This window comes from Heteronotia binoei, chromosome 4 (genome assembly GCF_032191835.1).
Source record: "Heteronotia binoei isolate CCM8104 ecotype False Entrance Well chromosome 4, APGP_CSIRO_Hbin_v1, whole genome shotgun sequence".
Lineage (NCBI taxonomy): Eukaryota > Metazoa > Chordata > Lepidosauria > Squamata > Gekkonidae > Heteronotia > Heteronotia binoei.
In genome coordinates, this window is record NC_083226.1 from 184,956,376 (window position 1) to 184,972,811 (window position 16,436).

General features: G+C 47.9%; 2 protein-coding genes across 2 annotated transcripts in view; both read right to left on the bottom strand.

Annotated features, from left to right (window-relative positions):
* Positions 1 to 6,086, bottom strand: part of LOC132569816 (oocyte zinc finger protein XlCOF6-like) — a 40,099-nt gene extending 34,013 nt beyond the window's left edge. Inside the window, exon 1 of the mRNA XM_060236259.1 lies at positions 5,999 to 6,086. The gene's annotated coding sequence lies outside the window, so the exon portion shown is untranslated. The remainder of the gene's footprint in view (positions 1 to 5,998) is intronic.
* Positions 1 to 16,436, bottom strand: part of LOC132570216 (zinc finger protein OZF-like) — a 60,990-nt gene that overhangs the window by 2,280 nt on the left and 42,274 nt on the right. The gene's annotated exons all lie outside the window — the stretch shown is intronic.

Consider the following 16,436-nt stretch of genomic DNA (forward strand, 5'->3'; position numbering starts at 1 on the left):
GTTGACTCATATTCCACTGAAGTCAATCTTGTCCACTCAGCACAGCAGCGGCTCTCCAGGGTCTCAGGTGGAGGTCTTTCTCATCACCTCCTATCTGATCCTTTTAGCTGGAGATGCTGCGGATAGAACCCGGAACCTTCTCATGCTGAGCACAGCCTCTCCCACTGAGCCACAGTCCCTCCCCAAGTAGCGGGACAGGCCTCAAAACGGTGTATTGCTATTGAATCTTTTGATTCAAGCCTCATCACAATGGCAGCAATTGGCACCTTTGGCCCCTATGAAAAATCCTTACCCAGAAAGGCCACGCTCCCATAGTTCTCCAGCATGACTTTCCTGTACAGAGCTCTTTGTCCTGGACCCAGCAGGGCCCACTCAGCCTCCGTGAAAGAGACGGACACCTCCTCAAAGGAAAAGGGACCCTGGAAGAAAAAGCAGATTCCCTTCTTCGAGATCATGCCAGGCAGAGGTTACACCGGGAAGGGAGTCATCTGCGTGGGACACACGCGTCTTGCTATACTTTTATATTAGTTAGAGAACGGATTAGAACATAGAATCACATTTATTCTTTGCATTTAATATTTACTCCTGTGTCTCTCTGCTGCCTGAAATCAAAAGTTATTTTTGCCAAGGTCTCTTTTGTTTCCTGGACAGCTCCTAACGACTTTGCCCAGCATCACGGCTGCAACACCCCTGCATGCTTGGAGCAGTCAGGGCACACAGCAGAACACTACATCACATTCACAGGACAAGCCTAAAGAACGGCAACTAGATCCCTGAGAAAGAACATGCATCTAAAACAGGGGTGGCCAAACTGTGGCTCGGGAGCCACATGTGGTCCTTTCAGACATCTTGTGTGGCTCTTGAAGCCCCCACTACCCCATAAGCTGGCTTGGAGAAGGTGTTTCCCTCTTTAAATCACTTCTCCAAGCAGGCCAGCCAGCAGCAAGGAGAATGCAGTTATTTGCACCTCTCCCTGCCTCCTCCCTCTCCCATCTATCTATCTTCCTTCCTTCCGCACTTTGCCCACATTCCTTCCTATCTTGCGACTCTCAAACGTCTGACGTTTATGTCTTGTGGCTCTCAAACATTTGACATTTATTCTATGTGGCTCTTACGTAAAGCAAGTTTGGCCACCCCTGAGCTAGAACAAAGATTGTTTTAATTATGTAAGGTACCAGCCTGAAACAGGGTATCTTTTTGAAATGTAAACAGTTGCTGATTTGTGTAAGGAAAGGTAAAAGAAGGGTCCCCTATGCAAGCACCAGTCATTTCCGATTATGGGGTGACATTGCTTTCACAACGTTTTCACGGCAGGCTTTTTACGGGGTGGTTTGCCATTGCCTTTCCCAGTCTTTTATACTCCCCCCCCCCCCCAGCAATCTGGGTACTTATTTTACCGACCTTGGAAGAATGGAAGGCTGAGTCAACCTTGAGCCGGCTACCTGAAAACCCAGCTTCCACCGGGGATCGAACTCAGGTTGTGAGCAGAGCTTAGGACTGCAGTACTGCAGCTTTAACACTCTGCGCCACGGGGCTCTGTAATTTGTGTAAAGATCACCCTAATTACGGGATGCCCAATAGAACTGGATCAGGTCAACCAACTCGTGACCAGTGTATCCAATAATGAAGGTTTTGTATAATGATTCTGCTTACGTCACAAAGGGCATAAGACCCACATGTCAATCCTGTATTCTTGGGAGAACTCCTGGTTTCCTGAGAATTTTGTCTCTAGGGGCCTGCTCCCCCAGGTATGTTAATAAACCTTTTACATTTCTCTCAACAGGACTTCCTGTGCATTCCTTAATTGGGTCAGGGGACACATCAGGCCACAGGTTATATGGAACATCTGGGAACGGAGTGGCATTCAGAGGAACTCTCACTCACACACCTTGTAGCAATTGCAGGAGCATAAGCCCCCCTCAGAAAGGAGCAAAAGCCCCGCCCCCCAGGCTCTCCCCACTGCCTGCTCATCTCCCCTACCTGGACTGGAGCTGCAGCAGCCGTTTCCACACCCCTGAAAAGAGGACGGCTCAACAGCATCTCTTCACTGCCTGTGACTGAGACAAAAGAGGAAAGGTGTTTGCTTGTTTCTTTCCTGCTTCACACAAACACCCCTCCCCAGGAGTTTGAAGCTTTCCTCTGCGCACATTCAACAAACACTTTTTAGTGCACTCTGACAGAGACAGGAGAGAGGCACAAAGTACCTATGAGCCTCAGGGATTATCAATGCTGCCAGCCTATTTCAGACCTCTGTGAGACCTGGGTCTGGCAGTGGAGGGATGGGTGTGTGTGGAAATGATGTCACATGATACATCACCATCACGTTCAGCCCAGATGTGGCTTGAGTGCATCAACATAAGAACATAAGAGAAGTCCAACACTCTGTGTCACACAGTGGCCAACCCCCCCCCCCCCCAAGTGCCATCAAAAGGTTCACAAGTGGGTCTAGAAGCCCTTCCACTTTGCCCTTCTCCCAAGCACCAAGAATACAGAGAATCACTGCCCCAGACAGTTCCAATAATATACTGCTCCATATTTTTATCCAATCCCCTCTTGAAGCTGGCTATGCTTGTAGCTGCCACCACCTCCTGTGGCAGTGAATTCCACATGTTAATCACCCTTTGGGTGAAGAAGGACTTCCTTTTATCCTTTCTAACCTGACTGCTCAGCAATTTCATTGAATGCCCATGAGTTCTTGTATTGTGAAAAAGGGAGAAAAGTACTACTTTCTCCATCCCATGCATAATCTTGTAAACCTCTATCATGTCACCCCGCAGTCGACGTTTCTCCAAGCTAAAGAGCCCCAAGCGTTTCAACCTTTCTTCATAGGGAAAGTGTTGCAACCCTTTAATCATTTTAGTTGCCCTTTTCTGGGCTTTTTCCAGTGCCATAATATCCTTTTTTAGGTGCGGTGACCAGAACTGCACACAGTATTCCAAATGAGACCGCACCATCGATTTATACAGGGGCCTTATGATACTGGCTGATTTGTTTTCAGTTCCCTTCCTAATAATTCTCAGCATGGCGTTGGCCTTTTTTATTGCAATCGCACACTGTCTTGACATTTTCACTGAGTTCTCTACCACCACCCCAAGATCTCTCTCTTGGTCAGTCTCTGTCAGGGACTGGAAACTTGAGAGCCATCGGAAGGAGTTTTCAGGGTGTCTCTTGGCATGCTGCTGACCTCACAACCAGGTTTCCAACAAGATGCAGCATAATTAGGGCATCACAGCCCTCCCAAAGGCCTCCCCAAAGCTTGGGGTGGGGGGTGGCTAGGCCATCACTTCTCCAGCATCCTGTTCCCCCACAGCAGCCCACCAGTCAGTTATACAGTTGGGCACACAAGCCACATTCCCCCAGTATTATTGGGCCCTGGAATCTAGGTTTTAGAGCTCTGCTGCTCCGGAAGGTGGAGGCTCCCTTTATTCACCAGGTTGAATCGCCCTGCCGAGGTTTGTCTACCTTTTCTCTTGTGAGCCACACTGGAGTTGCTCTTGTGGAAGGAAGTTGAGATATGAAGATTTAAAATTAATTGGAGGGATTGCCTTTCATGCATTTGTGTCACCTGACCCAGAAGCTTCAATTGGTCCAAAACGGTTCCGATGTGAATACCAAGGACAGCACACGTACAACCAGTGCTGCGCCAGCTACACTGGCTTCCGGCTGAGTACCGAGTCAGATTCAAGGCTTTGGTTATGACCTTTAAGGCCTTGAGCAGACCGGAAGCCACATATCTACGGGACCGCCTCCTTCACTATGTACCTGGAAGGGCGTTGCTCTCCATTGGTTGAAATCTGCTGATGACCCCTGGCCCTAAAGAGGTCCGGTTGTCCTCAACGAAGGTCAGGACCAGGGGTGGCCAAACTGTGGCTCAGGAGCCACATGTGACTCTTTCAAACGTATTGGGCGGCTCTCAAAGCCCCCACTGCCCATCAGCCAGCTTGGAGAAGGCATTTCTCCAGTTTGAGAGCCACAGTTTGAGAGCCAGTTTGGTGTAGTAGTTAGGTGTGGGGACTCTGATCTGGAAGAACCGGGTTTGATTCCCCACTCCTCCACTTGCAGCTGCTGGAATGGCCTTGGGTCAGCCATAGCTCTCTTATCTGGGAGAACCGGGTTTGATTCCCCACTCCTCCACTTGCAGCTGCTGGAATGGCCTTGGGTCAGCCATAGCTCTCTTATCTGGGAGAACCGGGTTTGATTCCCCACTCCTCCACTTGCAGCTGCTGGAATGGCCTTGGGTCAGCCATAGCTATCGCAGAGGTTGTCCTTGAAAGGGCAGCTGCTGTGAGAGCCAGTTTGGTGTAGTGGTTAAGTGTGCGGACTCTTATCTGGGAGAACCGGGTTTGATTCCCCACTCCTCCCCTTGCACCTGCTGGAATGGCCTTGGGTCAGCCATAGCCCTCACATTGTCCTTGAAAGGGCAGCTTCTGGGAGAGCCAGTTTGGTGTAGTGGTGAAGTGTGTGGATTCTTATCTGGGAGATCTGGGTTTGATTCCCACTCCCCCATTTGCAGCTGCTAGAATGGTCTTGGGTCAGCCATAGCCCTCACATTGTCCTTGAAAGGGCAGCTTCTGGGAGAGCCAGTTTGGTGTAGTGGTTAAGTGTGCAGACTCTTATCTGGGGGAACCGGGTTTGATTCCCCACTCCTCCACTTGCAGCTGCTGGAATGGCCTTGGCTCAGCCATAGCTCTGGCAGAGGTGGTACTTGAAAGTGCCCTTCTGGAGGAGCTCTCTCAGCCCCACCCACCTCACAGGGTGTCTGTTGCAGGGGAGGAAGATAAAGAAGATTGTGAGCCGCTCTGAGACTCTTCGGAGCGGAGGGCGGGATATAAATCCAGTATCTTCTTCTTTAAATCACTTCTTTAAGCCAAGCCAGCTGGGAGCTTGGAGAACGTTTTTAAATAAACTTGCTTTTTTCGCTTCTCTCCCTCCCCATCTATTTTCCCTCCCTCCCTCCTTTCTTCCTGTTCTTAAACATCTGATGTTCATGTCTTGTGGCTCTCAGACATCTGGTATACAATGTCACTCTTACGTTAAGCAAGTTTGGCCATCCCTGGTCAAGACTTTTTTGGTTCTGGCTCTAACTTGGTGGAATGCTCTGTCAGAAGACATCAGGGCCCCGCGGGATCTTTTACATCTTTTGGGGGATTCCTCTACACCCGATATAATGACCATGAACTGAACAATGTGACGGAATTGAGGTTTATCATTTCGTTTTAATGTAATTGGTTTTATTGATTTAAATCAGGGGTGGCCAACGGTAGCTCTTCAGATGTTTTTTGCCTACAACTCCCGTCAGCCCCAGTCAGCATGGCCAATGGTTGGAGCTGATAGGAGTTGTAGGCAAAAAACATCTGGAAAGCTACCATTGGCCACCCCTGATTTAAATGTATGTATTTTATTCCTGTGTTGTACATCTCCCAGAGTCTGGCATTCATTAAGTGGAAATTAATAATAATAATAATAAACTTTAAGAGCCACCAGAGTTAGTGAACATGGAGAGCTGCAAATTAACACTTGTGTTGTATGAAAAAGTATTTAATTCTTTTCCTGACCTAAACTAGTATCTGCCCATCAAATTCATGGTGTGCCCCAATCGCACCCTGGCACAAGGAGTCCTTACCACAGGAGAGGGCATCTTGGGCACGCTCCACAGCCTTCACGCTCTGCTTTTGCTCCAAGGAAGCCCATTCCGCCTCAGGGAGTGTAGCTTCTGTCTTCGCGGATGGTGCCCACATCTGAAACAGCAGCGAGGAAGAGGGGTAAGAGTTGGAATGGAAGAGAGACCAAGGAAGAGAACTTGCCCCACTCCCAGACTCTGCACCCTCCCATCAGCAGATCTGGTCAGTTATCTGGAGGGATCAGAAATTCTCTAGTAGAAGAGCCTGTTCAATCTCCCATTTGGATGATTAGCACTTGGACAGATGTCTGGCAGGGAACCTTTGGGAGGACAGATATGATTGCTGGAATTGGACATACCTGGATGGAGTCCCCTCACCTGTTCTGCCTGCCTCTTCTCCTCTGCCTGACTCAGGAGGAAACCTTCGGCCAGGGCCACCGCCTGGGAACTGGTCTCCGGCCCACATTCCCTGACCCAGCTCTGCATAGCCTGCGGCAGAACAGTCAGGAACTGCTCCAGGATCACCAGGTCCAGAATCTGTTTCTTGGTGCGCCTCTCCGGCCTCAGCCACTGGCTGCAAAGTCCATGGAGCTGGCTGCAGACCTCTCGGGGCCCATTTGCCTCCTGGTAGCAGAACTGCCGGAAGCGTCTGCAATCTACATCTGAGATGGCAGTGAGCTGATCATGGATATCTCGCACCCAGAATTCAGCACCGCTCCCAGCTTGGGTGGGACGAGGGCCTTTCCTTGATGCCTTGCCGGTTCCAGGTGCTTCTGGGTTCTGCTCTTCCATCTCCTTCCCCTTCTCTCAGGTCACCTCCGACTGGGTAAAGATGCCTTTAGTCCCTGGGCTATGAAGAAAAGCTTCTCTCTGCTGGGAAGGAGAGACACAGATTGTCAGATGGAAAATAAAAGAGAGTGGAGATACACTACTCCAGGGGTGGCCAACAGTAGCTCTCCAGATGTTTTTTGCCTACAACTCCCATCAGCCCCAGCCATTAGCCATTAGCCATGGTAGCTGGGGCTGATGGGAGTTGTAGGCAAAAAACATCTGGAGAGCTACCGTTGGCCACCCCTGGAGAAGAAAGAAGTACTTTTCTCCCTTTCTCACAAGACAGGAACTTGTGGGCACTCCATGAAATTGCTGAGCAGTCAGGTTAGAATGGATAAAAGGAAGTCCTTCACCTAAAGGGTGATGAACATGTGGAATTCACTGCCAAAGGAGGAGGTGGCGGCGGTTACAAGCATAGTCTCAAAAAGTGATTGGATAAACAACTGGAGCAGAGGTCCATGAGCAGCCACAAGATATAGATGGAACACTCTTTCTGAAGCAGTGATGCTCTGTATTCTTGATTCTCAGAGGGCAGCAGTGGAAGGGTTTCTGCAGTTCTGGCCCCACTGGTGGACCTTCTAATTTTTATTTCTTTTTATTTTGGCCACTGTGTGGCACAGAGTGTTGGACTGGATGGGCCACTGGCCTGATCCAACATGGCTTCCCTTCTGTTCTTAAGCGATGGGCAGGGGCGATGCGGTTGGGACAGCCGTGTTCCCTTCCTGGGCATCCACTTTGCAAAACATTACTGCAGGTGGGTATTTGAACCCACATTTGTGGCTCAGTTTGGTTTCTTTACTCTAGGGCAGGGGTAGCCAAACTTGCTTAACACAAGAGCTCGGGAGCCACATGTAGCTCTTTCACACGTGTTGTGTGGCTCGCCAAGCCAAGCCAGGCAGCAGTCTGGAGAATGCATTTACAGTTCAAGTTGCTTTCTTTTTTCCTCTCTCTCCCTCCTCCCTCATCTATTTGCTTTCTTTCCTCCTTTCTTTCAATTTTTCCTCCTTCCTTCCTTCCTTCCTTCCTTCCTTCCTTCCTTCCTTCCTTCCTTCCTTCCTTCCTTCCTTCCTTCCTTCCTCCCTCCCTTCTTATGTTCATGTCTTGCGACTCTCCAACATCTGACATTTATTCTATGTGGCTCTTATGTTAAGCAAGTTTGGCCACCCCTGCCCTAGAGTAAAGAAACCAAACTGAGCCACAAATGTGGGTTCGAATACCCCCCTGCAGCAATGTTTTGCAAAGTGGATGCTCAGGGAGGGAACACAGCTGTCCCAACCACATCGCCTCTGCCCATCACTTAAGAACATAAGAAAAGCCATGCTGGATCAGGCCAGTGGCCCATCCAGTACACCACTGTGTCACACAGTGGCCAAAAAACCCAGGTGCCATCAAGAGGTTCACCAGTAGGGTCAAGCCACTAGTAGCCCTCCCACTGTGCCCCCGCCCCCAAGCACCAAGAATACAGGGCATCACTGACCCAGACAGAAGAACATAAGAGAAGCCCTGTTGGATCAGGCCAGAGGCCCATCCAGTCCAACACACTGTGTCACAGAAGAACATAAGGGAAGCCCTGTTGGATTAGGCCAATGGCCCATCCAGTCCAACACTCTGTGTCACAGAAGAACATAAGGGAAGCCCTATTGGATCAGGCCAATGGACCATCCAGTACAACACTGTGTCACATAAGAACATAAGAGAAGCCCTGTTAGATCAGGCCAGTGGCCCCTCCAGTCCAACACTCTGTGTCACATAAGAACATAAGAGAAGCCCTGTTGGATCAGACCAATGGCCCATCCAGTCCAACAGTCTGTGCCACACAGTGGCCAAAATAAAATAAAAATAAAAAGGTCCACCAGTGGGGCCAGAACTCCAGAAATCCTTCCACTGCTGCCCTCCAAGCCCCAAGAATACAGAGCATCACTGCCCCAGAAAGAGTGCTCCATCTACACCTTGTGGCCGCTCATGGACCTCTGCTTCTTGCAACCTTGCTCCTGGCTCCACCCCCAATGTCTCCTGGCTCCACCCCCCCAAAGTCCCAAGATATTTGTTGCATTCGACTTGGCCCCTCTAGCTCCCAGGCTCCCCTTTCTGCTCCTTCGACAGGGAAAAGGCCTGCTTTTTATTTGTGTGTTTGTTTGCAGATTAGAAAGACCAGCAGCATCAGGTAAAATTCCTGCAGGAGGATAGTCCTCCTCGCACTCCGACCTGTAGAGACCGACATGCGGGTAGAAAAGCCACTGCTTGTTAAAATGTCTATTTAAGCATACGTCTCCAATAAAAATACTATTTTAATAAAGAATACAGGAGAAAGGAGACATAAGTTCACACCAAAGAATCTTCAAAGTCTTGAGCATCTGTCCCCTTAACTTACTAGAAAACCAATAAAACTTTCAAACACCAAAAAGAAAAAGAAAGAAAAGCCACAGCTGGGAGTCCAGAAGACAAGAGAACTCCTTGAAGGTGAACAAAGCAGGCACCTTTAAGACCAACCAATTTTTATTTGGAACGTCAGCTTTCATGTGCTCTTAAGCCCACTTCATCGGACGAGGAATCCAGCACAGTGAGCAAAGCCATGCAGAGCCATACAGAGCTGGTAGGCAGTGACCCAGAATGCAACATGGTACAGATTTAAGAACCAATGAGAATGTAAAAAGGTACAATGACAATACTAGAATTCACAAATGGAGCAAACCTTGGATCTGAGTAGCATGAGCATGCGTAAGCGACAAAACAGCAGTATGTCAAAAGGTCCACGACAATGGGAGAGGGGTTCAATACATGTAGTGGGATAAGCAACCAAAGTCCCTGTTTGAGAGTGTCAACACAGCTAAAAGAGAAACACATTGGATAGTGATGTTCTTGTCCACCTAACTGACTTTTTAACATGGAAACATCATTCTAGTTTTCCAGAGGAAAAAGCAATACGATAAAATGCAGTGCAAACGGGTAAAGCAAATGTAATGAGATCTACAGCCAAGGTGGTGCGGGGAGGGGGGGCGCTCTGGCTTGTCTCCCTCTGCCTGTCTCCGCTTGTTGCCGGGGAGGCGCTTTCTTCCTGACTCCCCGCAGTTCCCCCACACCCTGTGCAAAAGGAGTGCCTGGCGGGGCTGCCAACCCCCGGGCGGGACCAACAGTTAGAATCATAGAAGAGTTGGAAGGGATCCCCAGGGTCATCTAGTCCAACCCCCTGCACAATGCAGGAAACCCACCTCCCGCCGGGAGAGACCAGCCCAACCAGAGGAAAGCTCTGCGCTGGAGGGGGGAGGCGCGGGACTGACTGTCCCCAGCTCCGGTTCCCCTCCCCCGAATTGGCCTTTCCTCCAATGCACCCCTCCCCCAAATGCGCAGGCACTTCCCGCCCGGGAGCTGGCAACCCGCTGACCCCCAGGGCCCGAGCGCGCCAGGCGGTCGCCCTGCCTGCAAGCGACTCACCTCCGAGGCCCCCTGCAAGCCTCTGACCTCCGGCGGCAGCTTCCCCGCCTCCCCCCAGCCCCTTCCCCGCCCTCCCGGCTCCCCGCCCCGCCTCTCCAGCCTCCGGCTGGGCGGCTTTAACCCTCTCACCGCTGCAGAGGAACGAAAAAGGCGTCCTTGCCGCTTCGAGCGGGGCTTCAGCTGGGCTTTTCATAGAAACATAGAATCCTGGAATCCTAGAGTTGGAAGGGAGCTCCAGGGTCATCTAGTCCAACCCCCTGCACAATGCAGGAAACTCACAAGCACTTCCCCCTAAATTCACAGGACCTTCATTGCTGTCAGGTGGCCATCTAGCCTCTGTTGAAAAACCTCCAGGGAAGGAGAGCCCACCACCTCCCGAGGAGGAAGCCTGTTAGAACCATAGAAAAGTTGGAAGGGACCTCCAGGGTCATCTAGTCCAACCCCTGCACAATGCAGGAAACTCACAAACACCTCCCCCTAAATTCACAGGACCTTCATTGCTGTCAGATGGCCATCTAGCCTCTGCTTAAAAACCTCCAGGGAAGGAGAGCCCACCACCTCCCGAGGAGGAAGCCTGTTAGAACCATAGAAAAGTTGGAAGGGACCTCCAGGGTCATCTAGTCCAACCCCCTGCACAGTGCAGGAAACTCACAAACCCCTCCCCCTAAATTCACAGGATGTTCATTGCTGTCAGATGGCCATCTAGCCTCTGCTTAAAAACCTCCAAGGAAGGAGAGCCCACCACCTCTCAAGGAGGAAGCCTATTAGAATCATAGAAGAGTTGGAAGAGACCTCCACAAGTTTGACAGCCCTGCCTTACAGTCTGCCTTCCACAATGGAAAGCAGTTTCCATGGAGTGCAGATGCTGGCCAGCTGGTTTCGCCTTCTTTTACAGACATGGGAAAAGCAAAGTCAGGTGGTGCCTGGGCAGTGGGCTCCTCGGAGCCCAGCAGGGATAAATTCACCAACTGTAAAAGCTGAAGAAGAGCCAATGACAGTTTCTAAAAACTGGCTCCTGTTGAAGCTGTCTGCTGCCACTCGTCCTTCCTACTGTACTTTCACAGAGCCCTGGGATGGGAGCCATAGCTCAGTGGCAGAGCATCTTTCTCGCACGTGCAATGTCTTGTCCCTGGCCCCTCCAGCTAAAAGGAGAGCCATGGAGTGGAAGCCTTAGCTCAGTGGCAGAGCATCTCTCTCGCATGCGCAATGTCTTGTCCCTGGATCAAGTAGTACTCTCACCATTTGTATTGCTTAATCTCACAATTTTTTTTTCAAAATTAAAATTTAAAATACAAAACTGTAAATTAAAAATGTCAACAGTTTCAAGTTTCTTCATTTCTCCTAAAACCAGAAATTTTCGGAAACGTTTTTTTTAAAACTTCTACATTAGCACTTCTTTTTTCTTTTCCAGATTGAAAGTCATTCTGTTATGTTAGGAACATAAAATATGACTATGGACAATTTTACTTGGCATGAAATTATCACAACTAGCATATTAAAAATATAGTGTATCCAAACAATTACAGAATTTACTTTTAAAATAATATTTATTTGTAATTGTAACAAATGGAGCAACAATCTCCTGAACTGTTTACTAGTTTATGTGGAACAGACAAAAAACCCCCCTCCACAAAACAGTTTTTAAAAATCCAGAAGTAGCAATTATTCATATTTTCTCTTCACAGTATTAAATAAAAATACAAAACTCATTCTCATAAAAAGAATTGAAGAGGGGGGAAGTGTATAGAAGGGAGTGTAGGACTAAGTTTAAATTATGGGGCATGACCTAGGACTTGCTTGTCCTCGGTGTACGGAAATTAGAATAATCTGATACCGGACATATTTTTTAGAAATGATTTGGAAAATATTTGAACACCTTGTCTTAAAATATTTTATTCATCATGTTAAATGTTCCATAATCAATCTTTTTTCTTTTCTTTTCTTTCAATTTTTCAGAAAAAAACAAAACAAAAAAGGCTTCAGAAAAAAAAAACGGAAAAAAACTGTTTCCCCCCCACGAATTTTTCCGTTTTTTCCCCCCAAGCTTTTACATCTCTAGTCCCACCTGGAGGCTGCAGGATAGGCCGCGTCAGCACACTTTGCAGAACCGGTGACATCTTGCCACATAGGAGAGAGCCCTAATTTTTGTTTTATCGCTTAAAGTGCCCACCCTCAAGCCAAATGCCAGGAAAGCTACTATTGCATATGCCTCAGTCATTGGACTTTGACCCCCCCCCACCCCGAAAATATTACAGTGATTTTACAGGGAGCATTTCATGGTCCCGCCCCCCTTCTTTAAGCAGCATCCTGTTTGCACTTACAAGAGACTACCAGCAGATGGCAGCGCAAGCCTCTGCCTGGGTTGGAGGAAATTTACTATTTGGTCCAATTTAGCTTTTAGAATGCAATTTGCTGTGGCCGTTGCTAGTTTTTAACAAAATGAGACTGAGATGCTAGATCGGAGTGGCAAAACTGCGGCTCGGGAGCCACATGTGGCTCTTTTACACATATTGTGTGGCTCTTGGAGTCTCTACCGTCCCATTGGCTGGCTTGGAAGTCAAGCTAGCTGGAGGTTTGGCGAATGTATTTAAGGGTTAAAAGTTGCTTTCTTTCTACCTTTCTCTCCTTCCCCCTCCATCTATTTTCCTTCCTCCCTCCCTCCCTTTCTTTCTTCCAGCTCTCAAACACCTAACATTCATGTCTTGCGGCTCTGAAACATCTCATGTTTATTCTATGCAGGTCTTACATTAAGCACGTTTGGCCACCCCTGAATGCTTGGTGGTGTCTGTGCATGCACAGAAACGCATAGGCCCTTTTTTCCCTGTTATGGTGTCTGATGGAATGGGTTCTCCAGGCTCTAGACACAGTTTGTTTCATAGATTACAGCAAAACGTTTGACCATATGGCTCACGAAAGGCAATGGACGGTGTGATACTAAACACCTTATTTTTTCCCCAAGGGTTAAAGAGAATATTATGGGGTCTAGCTGAGCCCACAGAGTTAAAGACCACCAGGGTTGTCTCTTTCAAGGCCAGACGTTAATTGTGTTGGAGCAAGTCTGCAATCGGAATGCCTTTGTCCAATAAAAGACATGCAACTGAAGTCCGGGGGGGAGGGGGGGGAGAATTTATTGCAAGAGATTGTGAAGCAGAGTTAAACCAAGGCTTGAATACCAAGGTGCTCCATCCCTTTCAGAGTGGGCAGTACTTTACATAACCTTGATGACATGTTGGCATATGCACGTATAAATTGGCTGTTACATCCATCATAATTTCATTGTGAGAGCCAACTACTACTAGAATAATAGAATCACAGTTGGAAGGGACCTCTGGGGTCATCTAGCCCAGAGGTCCCGAACCCCCGGTCCGTGGCCCAGTACTGGTCTGTGGCCTGTTAGCAACCGGGCTGTGAGTTGTATAAATCTTTAATTATATATTACAATGTAGAAATAAAAAGATGACGACACTGGATTTATATCCTGCCCTCCACTCCAAATCTCAGAGTGGCTCACAATCTTCTTTATTCCCACCCTGTGAGGTAGGTGGGGCTGAGAAAGCTCTGACAAGCTGCCCTTTCAAGAACAACTCCTATGAGAGCTATGGCTGACCCAAGGTCATTCCAGCAGCTGCAAGTGGAGGAGTGGAAAATCAAACCCAGTTCTCCCAGATAAGAGTTTGCAGACTTAACCACCACACAAAAATCAAGTGCACAAATGTATCATCCTGAAATCACCACCACCACTGGTCTATAGATAAATTGTCTTTCACAAAACCGGTCCCTGGTGCCAAAAAGGTTGGGGACCACTGACTAGTCCAGCCCCCTGCACAATGCAGGAAACTCACAAACACCTCCCCCTAAATTCAAAGGATCTTCATTGCTGTCAGATGGCCATCTAGCCTCTGTTGAAAAACCTCCAAGGAAGGAGAGCCCACCACCTCCCGAGGAAGCCTGTTCCACTGAGGAATCGCTTTAACGGTCAGGAAATTCTTCCTAATGTTGAGCCAGAAACTCTTTGGATTTAATTTCAACCCATTGGTTCTGGTCCTATTTTCCGGGGCCACAGAATAAAATTATGCACCATCCTCTATATGACAGCCCTTCAAGTACTTGAAGCTGGTTATCCTATCACCTCTCAGCTGCCTCCTGCAGTTGCAGCTGCTGGAATGGCATTGAGTCAGCCATAGCTCTCGTAGAGGTTGTCCTTGAAAGGGCAACTTCTGGGAGAACTCTCTCAGCCCCGCTCACCTCAGAGGGTGCCTGTTGTGAGAGAGGAAGATAAAGGAGATTGTGAACCACTCTGAGACTCTAAGATTCGGCGTGGAGAGTGGGATATAAATCCAATATCATCATCATAATCTTCTTCTTCTCCAGACCCCTCACCATCTTCGTTGCCCTCCTCTGGACCCCTTCCAGCTTGTCTAGATCCTTCTTAAAATGTGGTGCCCAAAACTGAACACAATACTCCAGGTGAGGTCTTACCAGAGCAGAATAAAGCGATACCATCACTTCACATGATCTGGACACTAGACTCCTGTTGATACAGCCCAAATTTGCATTTGCCTTTTCAGCCACCGCATCACACTGTTGACTCATGTTCAACGTATGGTCCACTAAGACCCCTATATCCTTTTCGCACAGACTACCACCAAGACAAGTCTTCCCCATCCTATAACCATGCGTTGAATATTGGATTTATACCCTGCCCTATACTCTGAATCTCAGAGTGGTCACAATCTCTTTTAGCTGTGAGGTGGGTGGGGCTGAGAGAGCTCTGACAGGAACTGCCCTTTCAAGGACAACTCCTATGAGAGCTATGGCTGACCCAAGGCCATTCCAGCAGCTGTAAGTGGAGGAGTGGGGAATCAAACCCGGTTCTCCCAGATAAGATTCTGCACATTTAACCACTACACCAAACTGGCTCTCTTAGTTATATTTGGTTTGCATGCTGTGAGAAACATACCATCTTTAACACAGGTATGACATTTACTTGATAGAAAAGACAGCTATCTTATATCCTTGTTTTTAACCTGATGACACTTGTACTGCATACTTGATATTTTAGTAATCAACTAAACCTTAATTCATTTAAAAAGGTTTGGTTTATTGTGCGTAAATCCCATCTCGAGAACTCATATGTAAATTTGGCTGGGAAGTTGTTCTGAGAGGGAGAACAACTTAGTGATGGGAACTGGAGACTTTAAAAAAAAAAATTCAAAATTTTCTTTATTGAAAATTCAGACAGCTTACATAAAATCATAAAGCTTCAAAATTCGCTACAACTTAAATTCCACACATAGATAATAACAATTTTTTTTTTAAATCGAAGTTAAATCATTAGCAAAATGAATTCTTAAAAAAGGCGACCGCTTTTCCATTACAGACTTATACGGAGGTGTTCTAGCATGCCACTGCACCTCATCAGTGAGTTTCTCAATAGTAAAATAATCCCAAACTTTGAGATACCAAGCGTGAATATTGGGAGGCTGCACATCTTTCCGTTTACAAGCGATGACCGCTTTAGCTGCTGTAAGGCTCTTTAGCTTGGAGAAACATCGACTGCGGGGTGACATGATAGAGGTTTACAAGATAATGCATGGGATGGAGAAAGCAGAGAAAGAAGTACTTTTCTCCCTTTCTCACAATACAAGAACTCGTGGGCATTCGATGAAATTGCTGAGCAGACAGGCTAAAACAAATAAAAGGAAGTACTTCTTCACCCAAAGGGTGATTAACATGTGGAATTCACTGCCACAGGAGGTGGTGGCGGCCACAAGCATGGCCACCTTCAAGAGGAGGTTAGATAAAAATATGGAGCAGAGGTCCATCAGTGGCTATTAGCCACAGTGTGTGTGTGTGTATACACATACACACAATTTTTTTTTGCCACTGTGTGACACAGAATGTTGGACTGGATGGGCCATTGGCCTGATCTAACATGGCTTCTCTTATGTTCTTATTATAAGCTCTCTCTCTTGTTTCGAGGCAGAACCAGATTCCCATAGATTTAGAAGAATCAAACTTGGAGAAAATGGAATCTTAACACCTGTGATCTTGAGAATTTCCTTAACCACCAGTTTCCAAAATATGGTAACCACAGGGCAAGATCACCAAGCATGAAAAAAGTTGACCTAGAACCACAACCTTTCCAACAAGGAAAGGAGATGGTTGACTTTAAAGGAATGGCTCTGCCGTAGCATCTGATTGTTTTGATGGGCAACGTCTCCTCCAGACAAGAGGCCACTGTTAGGACAGACTATCTCTTGCCTTGAAAACCTCCGGGAAGCTTGCTCTGAGACGGATGTGACTTGACACCAAAAGCAGCAACAAACAAAGACCAACAAAGAGTCAGAGGTCTTTTTCTCCTGAGGCCAGGAGAGGAAACTGTTCCCTGGGGCTGTGGGCCTCCACAGAACATGGCTTGGCACCCACAGGACCCAGCCCGGGGCAACCAGAAACATGCTGGAGTGGGAAGAGCGGCCACAACTGTGTGTTCCCAGAAACCTGAGCAGAGGCCGTGGTTGCTGCTCCAGATGTGGAAACAGCAGTCACAGAA